This window comes from Dendrobium catenatum, unplaced genomic scaffold, assembly GCF_001605985.2.
Source record: "Dendrobium catenatum unplaced genomic scaffold, ASM160598v2 fragScaff_scaffold_1574, whole genome shotgun sequence".
In the NCBI taxonomy this organism is placed as follows: domain Eukaryota; kingdom Viridiplantae; phylum Streptophyta; class Magnoliopsida; order Asparagales; family Orchidaceae; genus Dendrobium; species Dendrobium catenatum.
This window is the reverse complement of record NW_021320036.1, coordinates 690372-711041: the sequence shown is the minus strand read 5'-3', so window position 1 is coordinate 711041 and position 20670 is coordinate 690372.

Here is a 20670-nt window from a genome sequence, read left to right as displayed (position 1 = left end):
CGGATGTTGGTATGACTAGACTAACTCAATCCCATGTAGCATACACCCTCAACACCTCTAGGGAAGTCAGTTTGCCAAACGCAGGCTTGCTATAGAGCTTATTCATTAGGCTAAGTGGAATGGATAAGGCCCTGCTCAACAAAATTCTCTATAACAGGTGAAAAGTAACAAGGGGAAGTTCTAACCTCCACCTCCATAGCGATCTCCTCAGAATCTTGACTCCTAGGACCCGATGAGGCACCTATACTATGGGGTAAAGAGGAACACTCCTTAGATCGTGTTGGCCTAAATGTATCGTATAAGTGAGATATGGGGTTTCCACTACCCCATATTGGACTATCATCATCAACTATGGGAGTGTTAGAAGATCTCTGAATGGAATCCCCAACTCCTATCCCGTATATCTGATGGGGGGAAGATTATCTGGTAGTAGTCTGACATAAGAAGTCTTCTTTCTCATCTGAGCTAATATCAATAACCAACCCATATTCAGGTATTAAATGGCTACGAAAGGTAGGTCGTGAATCATAACCAGTGGAATATATAGGTGGTGAAGTGACTAGACGATAAAAGATATCAATCATTTCATCGTCGGAAGAGTTGGACTCTACTGTCAAAGAAGAAGTGTAAAGGTGTGGGGGACGAGAAGTCTGAGTGTCGTGGTTCCACAGCTCACGGATTGAAACTCTACCTCTACCCCTACCTCATCCTCCCCTACCTCTACTAGGGGAACCATTATACCTCATTGCAAACTGAGAGGGATCTCTATCAGAATGGGCAATGAAAACACCTGGCTAATTACTAACCTGTGATGGACCCTGTACTGACGATTGTATAGAACCCTGTGCAGGTGGATGCATAGGAACCTGTACAACACTAGAGGGTGTCACTGGTGACTTAGCAGGTGGAGCTCTACGAGTCTTTTGAGGTACATAGTACTCGGCATCATCGTACATAGAGATCTCATGCATAGAAAAAGGCTGGGTATCCCCAAGAATGTTGTACTCAACATCGTTCCTCATAAACTTCATACATTGGTGCAAAGTAGAGAGCACCATTCCATACTCATGGATCTAAGGCCTTCCTAAGAGAGCCCTGTATGAAGTATCAACCTCAATTACATGAAACTTGGCCTTAGTTAAGAAATTTCTAAACTTCAGAGGCAGGGTGATAGACCCTAGAGCTCGTTGTTCTTGGTCATTGAAGCCTTTCAATATAATCTTGTAGGAGGCGAGCTTCAAATGACCTAGGGAGAGGCTCTTTAAAGTTTCATATGTTAGAATATTTACTGAAGCCCCTTAGTTTATGAGGACTCTGTTCAACTCATAACCATTGACTTCAGCAGTGACATACAAGAGAAGATTATGCTAAGTAGTCCCTAAAAGGAGATCACGACTAGAAAATATAATGCATGGCATATTATATAAATGTCATGCCTCATCAGTGGGGTCGGAAACAAAGAATGCTTGATAGGACTCTAGCTCAAGCAAGACTTTTACCATTGTCTCTCTCAAGTTAGGTGACATCATCAAAGCGTCATAAATACTAAGAAGGGAAGGAATCTTCCTTAGATGAGTCAACACATTGTAATCAACCTCCAACTGAGGGTCTTTTCCTTTCTCCTTAGACTGCTTCTAGGAGGAAGGGATAGGATCGTTCTGCTGGGTAATAATATTCTTATCTTTTATATTCTTAACCAACCTATATGGAAGGACCTTCCATGAATACAGATGAACTTCCTGTATTGAGTCATCCTCAACAGGAGATTCCTCTTGTTCAATAGTGGTGGCTGGTGTTGGCTCTAAGAAAAGTATTGTGAGTGGGTTCTCGGATTCATCTTCTGAATCCATGTAACATCCACCATTTGGAATTACAAAGATTGGTTCATCTTCATACTCATACTCAGACTCTTCACTAGAATCATTCACATCATAAGAGACATGTAAAGCATGAAAAGATTGAGTAATAGAAGAAATTGAAGTATAAGTAGAACTAGAAGTAAAAGTAGTAGGAAAAGAATACCAAAAATAGCTAGAATCACATTCTTCTATTATTTCTTCATCAAATGAAGGGAGAACAAAGTCCTTCAGCATAAATGTTGGAAGGAACCCTGTCTTCCCCTTTGAGGTTACAACATATTTTTTCTCTTTCATACATTTTTCTATCATAAGTAAAACTAGAAAAAGAAATGTGCTCATCTGGCACAACAATAGTAGAAGAATAAGGTATAAGTGCTGGCGTAGTAACTGGAGCGACAATTATCGACTTGGCCTGGGGTGGCCTCCTCTGACCTGCCTCTGACTTCTGAACTGCACGGTCAATTATCTTCTTGGTCTTTTTGGAGAGTGCTAGCAGCCACTTTCCCTCAAACTTGTAGTGTAAACTGCCACCACTACCCTGACTGTCACCGTGGTTGGGACTGTGGTAGGGACTGGAGATCATCTGAATTATCTGAGGGCCCTTGCCCTTGGGCTACACCAAGTCATTATCCTGGAGGTGTATTTGTCATGTGGCTATCAACCTCTTAACTCTATCCTTGAAGACATAGTAGTCCTCTAACACATGCCCAATAGGTCTATGGTAAGGACAATAGAGTGGGTGCTCAATCTGACTCTCTTCCTCCACTCTATTATTATTGGAAAATATCAAAATATTCCTCTTAGTAAGAAATTTAAATATTTTTCTAACACTTTCATTTTTAAAGGGATATTCCTTACTAAGCTTCTCCTGTAGGTACTGCTGACTCTCTGGAGTCCTACGGGAGGTCCTAGGCTGTACTACTGGCTGGTTAGTGGAGTGTGACTGCTGCTGTGATACTAAACTGACTAAGGGCCTCTTGTCCTTATCTGGTGGTCCCTGAGTACTATGTACCTCCCCTCTTCTAGGGGAGGTGCCCCTTAAAACTTCTACAGCTGAGGTCTGCGCGAAGGCTGACTCTAAACCTTAGGAGGTACTACATCGGGTATGCTATCCTAAAAACTAGTGACATTGGTCAATAGCTTCTGAAAGGTTCGGATGGTAAAATCTTTCAGATATGGAGCAATGAGACCATCTATATTCTTCAATAGAATCTTAACTACGTGCTCCTCCTGTAATTATGGCTCACACTGCAAATTTAGGTTCCTCCATCTGACTATATAATCTGGCAGTGGATCCCTAGGACACTGTCTTGTGACTACTAACTCTCATACAGTGACCTGGTGCTCTACACTAATAAATCTCTGTATGAACAACTGCTCCAGCTTTGTAAAAGTCTGGACAGAGTCGTTGGGGAGGTTGGCGTACCAAGCAAACGCCACCCCTGTCAAGCTGCTGACGAACAATCTTAACATCAACGGATCATTCTCTCCTATATTGCAACATATGTCCCGATACTGAGCCACATGCTGCCTCGGGTTCCCAAGCCCGTCAAACACTCTAAACCTAGGAGGGATGAAACCAGGGGGTAGGTCTCATGCTCGTACTCTACAAGGTAAGGACGCCCTCTGCTAACTGTCTCACTAGTTTTCCTGGAGAAAATCGTTTGCTCTACCTTCTAGGCAATCAGATCTTGAAGCTGACCTGCTAACAACTGAGCTGGCTGACTCTAAACAATTGGAGGTGCTGCAGGAACTGCTCTCTGAGCCCTGTCCACTCTCACGGGGTCTAGTGTAGCTGGGGGCACTACTGTATGATCTCTAGAAGTACTGGTTGCAACTACACCCATCATATAGGGCATCGCTCCCAAGGTTGTCAACTACACTATCATAGCCGCCATAACTTTGGTCATCTCTGTCATCTGTTCTTGAAGGTTCATAACTGTAGCATCCGTATCCACTAACCTGGGAGATTCACCTACCTCGGGCTCTCCCTGTTTATCTTGGTCCTCGGGCTCTCTCTACTCATTCGAGTGACCTCTACAGGTAATTACATAAACCCGGTGCATTGGTATATCCTCCTCCAACTCATCTACTAGTGTATCATCATCATCTAAGAAGGATCGTCGGAGTGCCTTTATGTAGGGATTCATAGGAGAGGTGATCCAATGAGTGCTGGGAGCTGGCTTTGTCTCAATCTGCTCGGGTGATCTGTTTGGGGTAGGTACTAAATCATCATAAGCCATCGGGACCGCCTCGAATCCGGAAGGAACTACCACCTCTATCTGATCAACTGCCTCATATGGCTGCTCTGCCTTTGGTAACGGTGTTATCTGAACTTACTGGACTGGGTCGACAGGGGTGTCTACATGTCGACATCTCCAAACCCACCTCCTATGGTGGGGCTCAGTACTAGCAACTGGCTACTCTGGGGCTACCACCACTGAACTTATCTGAGGCCGTGCAGGCTCCTGCTGCTGTCTCCATCCTCAACGATGTGGGCATCATCCTACAGCAGGAGTAACTACCGGCGGTCTCGCAATTGGAACTATATGTACTAGCTGTTGGGGTATCTGCCCCCTCTGCCAACTGTAAAGTCGCTTGAGAAATCTGTCGGAGTATCTTCTCCCGACTGACAGACCCCCAACCACGTGCTAGGCGGATGATGTTTCGAATCCTCTGAGTGAGGGCTCGAACACCAACGTCCCTAGGAACCCTAGCCCGGGGTAAGTTAGTGGCGATAGGAGGGGCCACCGCAATACGAGCAACGTCCTCCTCATCCCCACTATATGTCAGTAGGGAGAAGCATCCTCCCTGTACCGCCTCTATCTCAGAAGCTACTATCACCTCTGGAGTAGGCACAACTATAATTGGTCGTGGTCTCCGCTGCCTGGGAGCCACCGTCCTCTGAACTAGCTCCTGGTGAGCTATCGCATCAGCCATATGCTACCTCTCTACCTTTCATACAGCTAAATGCAAACTCCTATTCCTATTCCTTCGGGCCCTTCTCCCAAGGTCGAAAGTGGAGGTTGATTAAACATCTGAACCTACTGCCTGGGTGACAGGGGGAACAGGGGCAACTGGAAGTGCCGGGGTCTGCCCGGCAGTCTCATAGTGAGAAAGCTGAGCAAAATAGAAACCCGGCCAGAAGAGGGCGAAGGCACCTCGATCTGGGCACCCCTCTTCCTAGTGGAAGTGGGACGAGGATTTCGAACTCAAGGTACTTCCGTCGGAACAGGAAGAGTAACAATAGCGACTGACTGCCGGCGCTAAGGGGACGGAGCAATCTGTGCAATAGAAGCAGTAGGCACTGGATGCCTAACCGCTGGACGGATAGGTGGAACAACTACAGTAGGCTGCCGACGCTGAGGGGCCGGAGCAACCTATGCAATATGAGCGGTAGGCACTGGACGCCTGACCGCAGGATGAACTGGGGGAATGGGAAGTGGTCTACGCACTGGTCTCCTAGCTATGAGGCGTACTACCTGCGCAAGTACAGGGACAGGACAAGTAGGTGTCTGGGCTATCCTCCTAGCAGTTGGTCATCAAAAAGGGTGCATGGCTGCGCATCCTCTCATCTCGAGAGGAGAGAATGCAGTAGCCTCAATTGGGGTCAGCTCGCCAAGAGTGACGAAGGCCGAGTCCGTGAAGGAACCAAAAGTGATCCCTCCAGTAGGCGAACTAACGAGCAGAGACTCAGGGAAAGTCACCTGCATCCAAACCAAAGCTGAAAGTCATAGAAGGAACGAAAGAGGCCATGTTACTGCTGCTAAGAAAAGAAATTTGAAAGGTTAGAAATCAGAATTGAAAATATGAAAGAATAAAGAATTTGATAGAGATTTGATAAAGATAGATAAGGGATGAATAAAGGATGGAATAGCCTGCAAGGCTAGAAAGAGGTAGAGTAGGGGAAGAACCCTAGATAAGGGAAAAGAACCCTAACTAAGGAAAGACTCTACCTAAGAGTGGGAATGACTTAATCTTAGGTGTACCAATCTCGGAGTACACACAAGAAAGGATAATATATGATCCAAAGATGGAGAGAGAAATTGGTCCCACCGTGGTCGCTAGAAACCTATGGACCTCTGAACAAGCACCGTGCAAAACGGATCAATTGGAAGGGACAGATTGGATCATGCATACAACTAACCATTGAGGATAGTGGCTCTCGCCAGCGCATCCTGATGGGTAGTAATATACACGACCTGATCAAAGTCATGGGTTTCCCCCACCATATACAACGGTTCGAATGGGGCTTAGCAGATATGGGGCAAAGTTTTCCACGGATGTAAGCTCCCGTGGTTAATTACATCTCAGGCTAGAGCCCGAGAAAACTCTCGAAGGATCATACATTATCCTTCCCAAAAATGGGATTGGCACGAGGGTATAACCTAAGAAGTCCTACTCAAAAGGAAGAAAGGTCTGAAGTGCTGAATCAACATGCGTGGTTCATACCAGCATTCAGAGGCTTTAGTGTACTAAATAGAACTAGAGAAAATAAAAGTCATACATTCAATCACATGCATGAGAGAAAGATGGATATGACATCATCCTGTGACATAGATAAATAAGATTTAGAGTTCCTGAAATGAATGGACCTATCTACTATTTTAGGCATACTACAAGACAGAATGTGGTAGCCCCGAACCCTAGATCTAAATTAGGTTTAGTGTTCTTCAAACAATACTAAGACCCGTGTCCTAATTAATGTAATGCAAAAATCTGGACTTACCCCGGCCTAGATTGGGGAGCCAGTTAACCACCTAATCACTTATAAACCATGTAGTTTAGTCATTTATAAAAGATGGGTGGATGGTACAGTTTCTGGAAATATGCCCGACATCTAGAGAATTTCCTAATTGGTTCTGGACTTGTGTGGGGTGAATGCCCCTAACTAATGCAATTACATTTTATTTAGTTAGTTACTAATGTAATGCATGCTAGTTGAAAGGTCTCAAATGATGTATGCTTTAGAACTTTAAAAATAGACTTATAAAAAATAAATTTTTAAAAAAGACTGGGTCTCCCTAAGTCCGGCACTTCATCCTCATAGGCCAGATTATCCGGACTCTACCTGCAGGCAGGGAGATGTCTTATAAGAATGAGAGAGAAAATGTAATAGTATGCATGTGACTCCGAACGTTTCTGATAATTCCCTATATTCGTTAAGTTTCTAAATTATTTAAATCTAAAATTTTAAATGTTAGTTATGAGTAGAAAAATTTTTCATAGTCCTTAGAGAGCCTAACGAGTTCTAGGCGAAAACAAAGACGACATGCAAGAAAGAAACCTAGAAAAAGCAAATAATTTTTACTGCGCAATCAGGAAAACACATCAATATAAATCCAATAAATCAATAAAATGTCCATAGGCCAACTACCCTTATTACAACCCAGGGTATGCAAAAAATAAAGTGGCCGGACACCACTGCCAACAATCCAAATTTCTAAGCCTATGACAGACGCAAATGACTTTGAGTGGGATATTGGTCTTCAGTCTTCTTTGGATCACTTCATCTTGTACTCCTTGGATCTCTCCTCCTTAGACTCTTTTGATCTCTCCTCGGACTCCTTGGATCCATCATGGCTTGAATATCCAAACGAAGAGATAATTCCCCCTTGGCAGGGAGTATTGTCTTTTCTCTTTGAATATATAAAGCCATCCAGTTCGATCTTCCAAATAAAAGAAGACTCTCCACTTTGAGAATTCCTTGTTCTTTTGGAATTCGAGTTGGATAAGAATATCCACACTCAAATGTCAATTTCATAACTCTTAACAAGTTTTAAAAATTTTTACATCAATTGAGAAGCAGAAAAATTCTAAAATCCCTGCAAGGTTATCCTAATAAAAGTCATCCCAAGCAGTTATGATCACAAGCATTTATATAAAATAAAATAACTCATTGAAGTTGTGCCAAGCCGTGCTCTTAATCATGAGGGCTAAGCAATCCACCTCTAACAGTTATAATTATTTTATTTAGCCCTCATTTATTTAGGGGGCTGAGCAAGCACCTGTATAAAACAATGTTAGAAATCATGACAGTGCCCCCCTTTTAGCAATGCATGAGCATGGCCACCTGCAAGAAAAACAATATATATATGACGTTCCATACCTAGGGGTAAGTCTAATGCTCATCACATCATCCAGAGTACAGGAAAAGTAAGCAAACACACCAATCAATTTCAAACAACATGCAATGAAAATATCGAAAAGCTCTGGCACACACATCAGAAAAGGAAACATCGGCCTAGCCTAAGTCTAAAAGTGGTGCCCTAATAAACAATTCTATGTGTGTGTATGGCTTGTGTGGTTTGGATAGCTCCTAAGTAGGATGATTAGTTAAAATTACCTAAAGTTTAGATTTGTTCAAGGTTTAAAAAGGAAACTTTAGTTAAGGTTTAAATATTAATGAATTAGGATCCATTTTAGTTAGTTAGTTTGTTGATCAGTTTTAAAAGCTTAGGGTAGTGATATTTGAAGTTCAAATTGAATTAGCCAATTTTGTAAAGTCCCGGGTCCTTCTAGGTACGAGGTTGTTGGGGTCCAAAAGGTCATTATGGGAAATAGGATAGGTTTGGGTCTTCTAATACCTTAGGGAAATATTAGACATTAATATGAATATTTAGACAGGTATTACGCTAAATTTGGAGTTTTCTATCCAAAGTTATGAATTTTCTAAGTTTTGGGCCATAGACTATAGGTTGGGGTTGACCAAAAAGTTGACTTTCTAATTTAAGTTAGTTTCTAGAATCCTAATGTTTTTCATAAATACTAGGCCTTAATATAAGTCTAATTTGGAATTTTTTACAATTAGTTACGAATTTTCTAAGTTCATGGTATTTATGAAATTATCTAATAAATGTCTGATTTTATGGTTTTGATCCAAATCAGCTCCAAACAGATTAGAATCACAACCAATGGTCAGGGATGACTTGAAAAAGTGATCCCAAGTGTTTGGGCAAAATTTGGGATTTTAATAATTTTTAATGATTTATTAGGAGCAAAATGGTAATTTTCACCTGAGGTTAAATTAAGGGTCAACCTAAAGTCAAACTAAGGAACCCTATTTATCTAAGATTGAGGATCCAATTCTGGTCAGTTCCAACTATGGTAGGTAATTTTCTGACCTAGAATAGATTTACTGTAATTTTTAGAAGGTCTCAAGGCCTTATTTACCGGGTAAATTAGGGTTGGTTAATTAAGGGGTCTAACAAACCCTAAAAATTTCTAGAAAATTCTGGGAGGTTTAGGATGTTACTAAGTTTAAATGTTAAAGTTTTTATGTCAATCAAGGATCTATCCTAGTCCCTATAAAATTTTTAAGTTTTCTAGACGGGTCCGTAATTGTTATCATTAGTGTGTCACTACGTTATCAAGATTTAAAGTGAAGTTTTAGCTAACCCTCAAGGTAACAAATGCATGGAAGTACACAAGAAAAATAAACACACCATGTCCATAGAGCTAGGAGAGCCTAAACTAAGTGCTCGTGGTGCAATCTACACATGCAATCTACGATAGAGAAAAGTAAGTATAATTAATGAAGGGATTGGTGAATGATTGGAACTCAATCATCCACTAATCCACTCCCCCATGCTTTCTCTTCACATATAGAACCTATTTCTAAAATTTTACCAAAATAATGGGTCTCCCAAAGTTATAATTTAAATATAGGTAGTTTTAACATAATTTTAAAATACTTATAGATATAAATATATATTTTAGAAAATAAAATAATTAAAAATAAGTCAATTCATAATACATAAGTTATAAGGCAGATCCACTGGTCACCGAATCGAGGCTAAAAAAAAATTGAAAATAACTTTTATTTTAAAATAATTAATATAGTAATTATTTAACTAATATAAAAATAATTAAAATAACAATCTAACATAGAAATCTGTCCAGACTGTGAAAATAAGTTTCTGAAAGTAATTTTAAAATAAAATTTACATTTTGTCTGAAAAATTCAAAAAAAGTGTATTTTTACTGTTTTATCAATTTTTAAAAATATAATCATAGTTTTAAAATAATTTTAATTGTAAATTAAAGAGAATAAAAATCTAAAAAATTCGATATATTATGCGCAAAAAAATGGATAAAAAAAGTATTTTCTGCCATTTTTACAAGTTAAAATAGGGTTAAAAATAATTAAAATATATATTTTAAAAAATAGGCAGCGGCGGCGGGACACGTGGCGCGCTCTTGTTGGGCCGTTCAAAACTGCGCGGTGGCTGGGTGAACCACGCGGCGTCCTGCGAAAGGCTCCCGGGACTGCGGCCAATCATTGCCACGATGAACGCGTCAATCATTGCCACTTAACCACGTAGGCAGCGTCCCCGAGCCGTCTAATCCCGCGTGTATTGGAACGGACGCTCCAGATGCAGCCGGGCGGGAATCTTTCCGTCAGGACGGGAAACCTTCAGCTGGACAGACCGCAGAAGGGCGAAATCATAGCCGTCGATCTAGAGATCGAAGGCCCAGATTTCGCTCAGTTTAAATCGCTCGAACCGAAACCCTAGAATAGGTTTTCGCTTCGTTCTCTCAAAATACACGATGAATTTTTATGAAATTAGAAACTTAGGATCTAGGGATGAACAGAAATCATGGGGGATCCTTAGTTTGGCTTAAAATCAACTTATGAAAAAGCTATTTAGATAGATGTGCAGTGAACTATACTAAGGGATTTTGTAAGATTTTACCATCCGATCTTCAAATTCACAACACGGTTGAGCTTGTAGATTATCCTTGTACAAGTTCCTAGTTGATCTCGAGCCTCGATTTTCCTTGGATCATCGTGTAGGAGCTTTGAGAAGAAAATGTGCTCGGCTCGCCAGAGATCTCACCGGCGATGGTCTTGACCAACAGGATTTTGATTGGGGAGAGTGAGGAGAGGTTATGGGAGCCTTCTTGCCAAATCTCAGAGGCTGGGGAGGTCTCTCGAGAAAGCAAGAATGATAAAATCCTAAATTAGACAAAAAAATTTTATATTTAAAGCTCCTAAACCTAAGGTGGACGGCCTAGATCGGATCCTTAGCTAATTGGGAGGGAAATAGGTCAGTTTTGGTCGTGGTTTGAATTTTAAAATACTCATGGGGATTTAAATGCAATAAAGAGGCCTTAATGAGCCTTAATAGGTCAATATTGTCAATGATTGACTTGGTCAACCAAGTCAAATAGGTCCAAGATGTGAGTGGATCAAGCTAAGAGGCCATGGGATTGATTTAAATTTGATTTTGGGCTCTTAATGGGCCTAATGGGTCAAAATTGACCCAATATGACTTGGGTTGACCAAGTCAAAGGTTGACCTGGTCAACTTAGTCCATTTAGGCCCATTAGAGTAGGGGATTGTCAAAAGAGAGGTTAGCAATACTTCTCTAAGATAACTTAGGGATGAAAAAGTTACAAACACCGTAAACAATAAGAGACAAATGACGCTCAATACTGAAGATAGAAAACACACAATACTGAAGATATAACACTTAAAACAAGTTGCACTATTGTGCTCTGCTGATAGTACTTGCAGAGATTGTCAACATTCCAGGTTTGAGGAATCATCTTTCCTACAGCATCCTTTAATTTGAAAGTATCAGGCTTCACCATAGCTCCTATCAAGTATGGACACTCCTAGAAGGGGGATAGTTTATTATATTGAGGGCCTTTTCCTGTTTCCTCGATGCTACATAGAATAAGATCTTCAATCGATATACGTCGTGGTTTCATTCTTCGGTTATAGTGACGGGCAACTCTTTGATGATAGGCAGCAACCTTAAGCATCGCCTCATCTCTTACTTCTAAAATGAGGTCTAGGCTGTACCTGAGCTTTTCGTCATTGGCGTTGAAGTCAAAAATTTGAACTCTATGACTTGGGACTCTAATGTCGACGGGAATGACATCCTCCGTGCTAAAGCAGAGGTTGTACGGGGTTTCTCCTGTTGGAGTTCTTATCGTGGTTCGATAGGCCCAAAGGGCGTTTAGGAGCTCGTCAGCCTAAGGCCCCCAGCCTTATCCAGACGTGCCTTCAATCCCTTCAAAATAGTTCGATTAGTGACCTCCATTTGTTCGTTAGTCTAAGGATGGGCCACAGCCGTGTGCACTAGTAGAATGTGGAGGTCTTTATAAAATGTGGTAATAAAGACCCTTCCAGTGAATTGTGTTCTGCTATCGATGATAACTTTTGTTGGAATACCAAAACGACATATTATGTTCTTCCATAGGAACTGTTTGGAATTTTCTTCAGTGATCTTTGCCAGATATTCTACTTTTACCCACTTTATGAAATAGTCCACAGTCAAGATGATGAACTTCTTCTATCCCGTGGCAATAGGAAAGGGTCCTACTATGTCAATCACCCACTGAGCAAAAGGTCAGGGACTCTGTAATGTTGAGATCTCTATGACAGGTAGATGTGTAAGGTTGGCATGTAACTGGAAACTGTTATATTTTTGCATGAGCTCTAGCACGTCCTGCTTCATCATTGGCCAGTAAAACCCTTGTCTTAGGACTTTTTGGGCTAACACCCTTCCACCCATGTGTTCTACATAAATGCCTGAATGTACTTCTTAGAGTGCATAATTTGACTATGAAGGAGGAAGGTACTTGAGATAGGTTCCCGATAAGGCTCATTTGTACAATTCTCCATTAACAATAGTAAAATTTGATGTTTGCCTCCGAAGTCATACTGCTATCATCGGGTCTTTGGGAAGAATACCTTCTTGTAAGAAAGCTAGAATGGGATCGATCCAGGATGTCTCTCTTGACTCGTCGATCGATTGTATTATCCATAAGCCTAGAATACTTGGGAAGTGGATCTCTTTAATATTCTTTCTTTTAAAAGTATCATCAATTATGGAGGTAGCTAGTTTGGAGAGGCATATGCTCGTGCATTTTGCTCTCATAGAATATGGACGATCTCATATTTATTTATACAGGCTAAGAGTAGCTTTACGACGTTGTAATATAGGGCAAGTTGAGGGTTATGGATGTCAAACTCTCCCTCTACCTATGAGGTAAATAATTATGAATCAGTGTAGATCACCATATTTTACACTTCATAATTAATTGCCAGCCTTAATCCGGCAACAAGAGCTCGTATTCTGCTACGCTGTTTGTTGCAGGGAACTTGAATCAGAGTTCATATTCAAGAGTAACTTATCGTGGAGAGATTAGCAGAACTTCTGCCCCGGTACCAGAAACTCCAGAGGCTCCATCAATATACAATGTCTAGCTCGGGGGAGAAGGAGAAGCACTCGGTTGATCGTCAGATATCGAGATGGTGCATTTTACCGTAAAATCTGCAAGTGCTTGAGATTTGATATCAGGTCTAGGCAGATAGTGAATGTCGAACTCTCCCAATTCTACAGACCACTTGATGAGTCTACTAAAGGCTTCCGGTTTTTGTAGAATATTTCTTAGCGGCAAATTTGTGTAGACTCTGATTATATGGGCTTAAAAATAAGGGCATATTTTTCTAGCTGAGTATACTAACGTCAAAGCTGTCTTATCTACTGAGTGATAATGTCCTTCCATTTTGGATAAGATCTTACTGACATAATATATAGGACATTGTATAGCGTTCTCCTCCCGGATCAAGATTGAACTGATTGTCTGGGTGGAAACAGCCAAGTATAAATATAATTTTTCTCCCAGAACTAGTTTTGAGAGTAGCGGAGGAGAGGCTAAATAGGTTCAAAGCTGCGCGAAGGCCTCCTAGTATTCATTAGTCCATTGAAATCCTGAGCTACGAGCACCTCTAAGAATTTTAAAGAATGGTAGATATATATCTTCTAAGAGAGCTAAGAAGCTAGAGAGTGCTGCAATCCTTCCGTTTAATTTCTGGACTTCTTTGATGTTTTTAAGAGGCACCATATCCTTTAGAGCCTTGATCTTCTCTAGGTTGGCCTCAATCCCTATGTGGGTAACCATAAAACCTAAAAATTTTCCTGAGGCCACTTCAAATGCACACTTAGAGGGGTTGAGTCGCATGTAGTAAGATCGAAGGAGATAGAAGATTTGTTCCAAATCAAAAATATGCTGAGATTTTTCAAGGCTTTTTACCTGCATATCATCTATATAAACCTCCATCGTATGCCCTATAAAGTCTTTAAACATCTTATTCATGAGGCGCTGATATGTGGCTCATGCATTCTTCAGTCCAAAGGACATAACCTAGTAGCAGTACAGTCCTCTATCTATTTGAAAAGCATTTGCCTCCTCGTCTATGAGATTCATTCTTATTTGATTATAGCCTGAGTAGGCATCCATAAAGCTCATTTGATATCCGGACGTGGCATCAATAAGTTGGTCGATATGAGGGAACATAAATCAGTCTTTTGGACAGACCTTATTGAGGTCTGTGTAATCTACACATATCCTCCAAGCTTTATTAGTCTTTTTTACCATAACCACATTTGTCAGCTAGGTGGGATAGTGCACTTCTCGTATGAATCCAACCTCTACGAGCTTGTCAACTTCTTTCTCGATGGCTTGTTGGCGCTCCGGTGCAAAACTTTGTTTTTCTGAATAACCAACTTGGATGTTGGGTTTATATTAAGGGAGTGTATGATTACTTCAGGGCTGATTCCGGACATGTCTGCTAGACTCCGGGCAAAGATATCTTAATTTCTTCATAAGAATTCTACATATTTTATTTTCTCTTCCTCTAAGAGTAATGATTCGATCTGTATTATCCTTGAAGGATGTTCATCGGATAGGGAGATACTAGCAAGATTCTCGACGGGGGAGCCCTTTTGAAGAACGTCCTCATTTCACATATCAAAGTCTTCGATGCTTAAGGTAATTGATGGGCGTGGTTGAGCCTGTCGAAGATAGCAGGATTGTGCTTCTTATTGATCTCCTCGTACTATGTCAATCCCTAATGTGGTGAGAAATTCTAGTTTGAAATGTGGGATCGAAGCAACGATCCCGAAGATTAACTATAATGGCCTTTCAATGATAGCATTGTACGCTGATTCTGACTTCATGATAATAAACTGGATGGAGTGTGTGGCTCGTCAGGAGAATTCTCCCAGCACAACGAGAAGGTTTATCATACCTTCCACTCGTACAGGTTGATTATCAAATCTATATTGCGGACCTGCATTGGGTTGGAGCTTCTCTCGAGCGAGGCCCATGCTGAAAAATGTGGAGTAGAATAGGACATCTACGGAGCTCCCGTTGTCGATCAAGATCCTTTTGGCTTTATAGGATGGTTCACTGATCCCTGCACTTATTATGAGTGGGTCTTGCTGAGGGGTTGTGGACCTCTGAAAGATCAACGCTCATTGGGTTCAAACGTAAAGGGTACGACTGCACTATCCCGTAGGACAAAATAATCGTAGGCCTTTACACTCGACACGAATAGTTCAATGGAAGGGAAGATTAGATCTTGCATACGACTAACTATTAAGGATAGCGACTATCGCCAGTACATCCTGATGGGAAGCAATATACATAACCTGAATCACAACGGGTTTCCCCCACCCGATACATTAGCTTGGATGGGGTTTAGTATATAATGGAATTCAGTTTTCCACAGGTGCGAGTCCCTGTGGTTATATACATCCCAGGCCAGTGTTGACCAGGTTTTTATTTTGTATTGCCCTCAAGTGCATTTGATTGAGTTGATCGAGCCTTGTCGGGCTTGATTCAATTCGAATTGGCATTGATTTAAGTTTGATTTATTTTATTTTATTGAATTAATTTTGTTCGAGTCTAGTCGAGTCGAGCCGCACTGAACCCAAATTGGCTTAATTTGGGTCGAATTGAATTTGATTTGAACTAAAATTTAACCTGCATTAGTCCAATTTTATCCTAATTAAACCCCAATCTACACTTGATGAATTTTGAATTTAATTACATATCAAGATATTTGATCTGACGGTCCTAATTTGCTCAAAATTTGAAGCTTATCATCACCACAGTGCTTCAGTCGCGTGAGTTACCTATTTCAGTATAAGTGCAGGCTTCTTTAGCAATGGCCAGCGGTGGAACACTTGTTTCGATGAGTAACGGCTAGATAGAGAAGGCGAGGTAGCGGGATTATCTCTGAGGCTCTCGCAACTCTCCCGGGATGATCCTTTGGCTTCCCCCATTCGGACGGGGCTCCGATGGGAAAAAAAACCACCGCTCTCCCTCTTTCGCTCTAGTTTTCACGAACAAGGAGCGAACACCCCCTCCCCTCTCGATGACCTTGCTCCAACCGTTCACCTCCCTCTTCGATCTCCTTGTCTCTCGCGTGGCTGAACCCCACTACCGGCCTCACTGAACCTGAACCCTCTTTCCTCTCCTCCTCTCCCATTCGGAACAAGAAGAGCCAAAGCCACCTTCATCTTCTCATCTTACTCCAATCGCAAGGAAACTCGAGGCCCGTTTCTCTCTGTCGACTCCTCCCTCGGCAGGCCTAGCCTCGATGACTCTCACCCTAGTTGAAGCCCGACGCTCGCCTCTGTTCGGACCAAGCCAGACCCGACGCCTTCCCTGCCCTAGCCGATGCTGACCTGAACTCTCACCTTGGCTGTCAGAGTCACGCCTCCTTTAAGAAGGTAGATTCCCAATTCTCTTTTTCCTAGTCTTCTTCTTCCTTCATCTTATCGTTTCCCTTCCTCATCTTCCTTTCCATCTCCTTCTAAACCTACATCCCCATCAGTTTTCATTATCTGCTTGGTAAGAAATATGAGTAGGCCTATTGAATTTTGATTTGCTAAGTAGAGAAGGGCTTTTATATATATTCTTGAGATGACCTGAAATGGCAGGATGATTTTACATTGTTATATATCTCTCATGGAATTAATTTCTTGCTTGAGAGTTGACTTAAATTACTTCTGAATGTGTATTCCTGCTTTAACACATGTACTGTTGATTAATTTCCCGAGTTTGTTCTTGACTTCTTTTAATGTTTTATGTCACTTTCTATGTCAAGATAATAATATTTGAGAATACCTTTGGATGCAATGCTGGTTATCATAGCATGAGATTTTATCCTCTATGAGATTCTTATCATTTTTTTCCTATAGTCGGTGAGCTTACGGATCTACAAATATGAGAAACCCTTTATAATTAAAGAGGTGTTTGCTCTCTATTCCTTGCATTTGTAATTTCTTGTGGTTGATTTGAGTTTTGGACTGATTTCGTGGTACGAACGACAAGATATACTCATCTTTTCTTGGATATTTTGGTGTAGTTTTAATGACAAAAGAACATGGTTAATCCTAGTTCTATCTAAAAATTTGGAAGGTATAAGATTTGATGGTTACACATTAAGGGTTATTATCTTCGAAGCACATGTTGTTAGTATCTATTAGAATATTTTGATTTATACATCAAAGTTTGGGTAACTTATTTTTGAAGGGATATGCCAAGTATCAGATGATTGTAGTTGCTCTCCTTCATTCCAGAATTTTGGTAAACTTTTAACAAGTCATTTTGTGATGATTTCAATATGGAGATTTGCGATGGCTTGTGATTATAAGGTGACGATCTCTGCTTTAGCCTACCCCATGAGAATCTTGTAAATTTCGCACATTAGCAATTTGATGAAATGCTGCTAAGAGGAAATCATAATTGTTTGACTTATATTGAGGATTTATAAAATAGTATTATTCTTATGAAGGCTTCCTGAAGTGCATCTAAAGGCGTGCAAATAAAATCTAAAAGAAAAATGTATATTTGTAGCTTTCTTAAATATTTGTGATTCATGAAATTGACAAATACGCTTGTTGATTCCGATCAAATGTTGTCTAATGCTATATAGGTGTATTTGACATAAGGGATTTATGTCGTCTTTCTTGCAGTTTATCACAATGTTGGATATGATTCATGGAATAAATCTTGCCATGATCCAAATATTTGAGTTTATACTTGAGGGCGTAATTTATATACATTTTGGAGATGAAATCTCCAACATGATTTGCTTGCCAGTTGGTAGATTGTACAATTTTGCTTGAAACAATGAAGTGAAGGAAGTTCATAGTTGATAACACACTTGTCTCTATTGTAAATTAGAATCATCATGTGTTAAGATTAAGTGTGAAGTTTGATAATTTTTTTTATGACACTTTTAATCATTACTCACCAAGTCCAGAAGTTTTTATCCCAATTAAATATGCGTGTGAATTATGCCTTGATATTATGTTCATGCTTCTACCTATAAATGTGAAAAGAAATACAAATATTTGTGTTGGCTTTGGATGATAATTGCTTTATTCCCTCGTGGTTGTTTATATCTTGTCATCATAAGATGATATGAATAATTGGTGGTGTATCTTATAAGTGGGGATTTCTCGAGCAAGAGCCTTTACCTTATATGTGCGATTCGTTTCTATTTGATAGATTTTGTGCTATGATGGTTGGAAGTTTGGCTTCCTGCATCTTATGTTGACCTATGTGTTATTCTTGTCAAATCATCATTGCGAGAACGAGAATTCATGGCATTGGAAGGGTGCCTTCATGTGCAAATTTTTCTCTAATTTATGTATTTGCAAGCTATTATCCTCTCAAGCCTCTTTATTTAGAAAATGTGCATTTAAAACGACATTTGAGCTACCTGCTATTATCTATTGGTTGGAAGACCAATAGAGCCTGATTATTGAAGGATTGAGTTGTTGTATTGCTTAGGTTTTATCAAAATGATTTAATGATTTTGTTATTCCCCTTTAAAAAATTTTCTTTTAAGGCGTGATAAGATTTCTTAAATAAATGTTTTTCTCTCATTTGCATTTAGCTCAAAAGTTGGATTGGAATGAGTGAATGGTTTGGAGATATATTTAATAATAAAGAGTTATGAGTAGGTGATTCTTCTGTTTTCACTGTATGGTTAAGATAGAAATTTTCTTATGCATAATGATGTTGAGTGCAAAGGTTTATAATAACGTTGGATAGTTTTTCTTGCTTTATGTTCTAATGATGAGTTACTACATGCACGCATGCTTGTATCTTAGTTGGAGAATGCTTTGATCATGGAGAATGATGCTTTATGTTAAGAAGTATCTTAAATATTTTGGAAGAGAATCAAATTGACATTAAATCCTCACTTGTGATTGCATCTTTTAGCAGAAAGCATTGAGTTTCAACTTTGAGGGTGTTTCTTGTTGGTCGTTTGTTATAAAAGTTGTTCTAATCCTCATTCCCCCATGTGTATGGTTTGGAAAATATTATGTGTATGATTTGAAGAAGTAGATTTATGTATGTTAGAAGAGATTTTGGTTTGCTTATGTTAAGAAGATTTATAATTGGCTTTAGATCAGTTTACATTGGAAAGATTTATGATGAGTTTCTGCGAATATCTTATTATAACGGAAAGCTTTTGCGAAACTTTCATGTTGAAAAGTTTTATTGGTTTTTACCCCACTCCAAATGTGAAAAGCATTTGATTGTTTTTGTTGGGAAGAGTTTTTTGTGTTTTGCTTTCTTTTTGATAAGGGATTTCATACGTCATTTCATTTGGAGATTGCATGAGTAAGTTTTAGGATTTAGAGCTTTATAATTAGCTTTGGGTGGGAGAATCTTTGATGTCTTTATTTTGGAACGAATAAGCTTGTTTATGTGTGGTTTGTCTTTCTTTTTGTTTGGATTTCCTTCCAATGTTGGATTTTGGATGAATATAAAAAAAGAGAGAAAACTTGTTTTGAGTTTTAGTTTTGGGAACTTGCTCCCTTTTGTCGCTTTGGGCTTTATTTAGAAAAATAGTTTGGTTTGTGGTTTTAAATGTGTCAAGTGCTTTGTTTGGAATTTGGGGACAACAAAGGGTATTAAAAACACCTTCTCCTCATTCATACTATATTAAATTAGCGAGAACGTTATTTTAGAGGCACACTTGGCTTCAAAGAAGTGTGTCCAACAATAACAATCCCTACATTTCTTTTATGTTTGATTTTAATTCTTTTCTTTCTATCACGTTTAGTCATCTTTATCTTTTTTGTATTTCTACTTATTATTGTATTTGTATACATAAATCCCTAAGCTTATTGATACATGTACGGATGTCTAAATGGGTTAGAAAATAAAAACTTCTTTTAGTCCTACAACTTTAGTGACACATAAGGATAAAAATTAAGGACCGAGTCTTAGATAACATAGACTTAGGGTGCATGCTCCTTATAGGATAGAGACATTAAACTAAAGAAAATTTAGTGACACATTTTTCCTAGGTTTAGTGTTCCTTAACTCACTAATAATCAACCAACAAAAATCAACCTTAATCTAACTCTTAAAATGTATTAAAAAAATACTTAACTTTTAATTAAACTATAATTAACATATATAATTATTAACTTGCAAACCTAAAATATACACATAAATCAAATCTAATTAATTTCTTAATCAACCTCTAACAAACCAAAGTTTAAAAGATATTGATTAAATTAGAAGATTCAAATCTAAAGCTAAAATCCATTAGGATAAGAGATTTCTAAAGAACAAACCTTAAGTTAATCCTTTAAAACCAACCAACAAATCCCTTAATACGCAACAACCACTCCAAAGATGAAGTTTATTGGATGGACTACTCCGGGCTGTGGGGCTAAGTATCCTAAGGAGGCCTGATTCCTCGAGCTTGGTGGCACAATGCCACGAATGAGCTCAATGGAGCAGCAAAACTTTAAAATTAATTGATTATTAATAATTTAAATCAAACTTTAATTGATAATAAATTATTTAATTCACAATTCTTTTTAATTTATAACCAATAAAATAATACAATAAAATTAGTTATCACTAGGTAACCCAGGCCTACGAGGCTATTAAGTTAGCCCCAAGGAGGGTGAAATAAACCTCACGGCCTTGGTGAGAAATAAAGGTGGTAATCAATCAAACACTATAA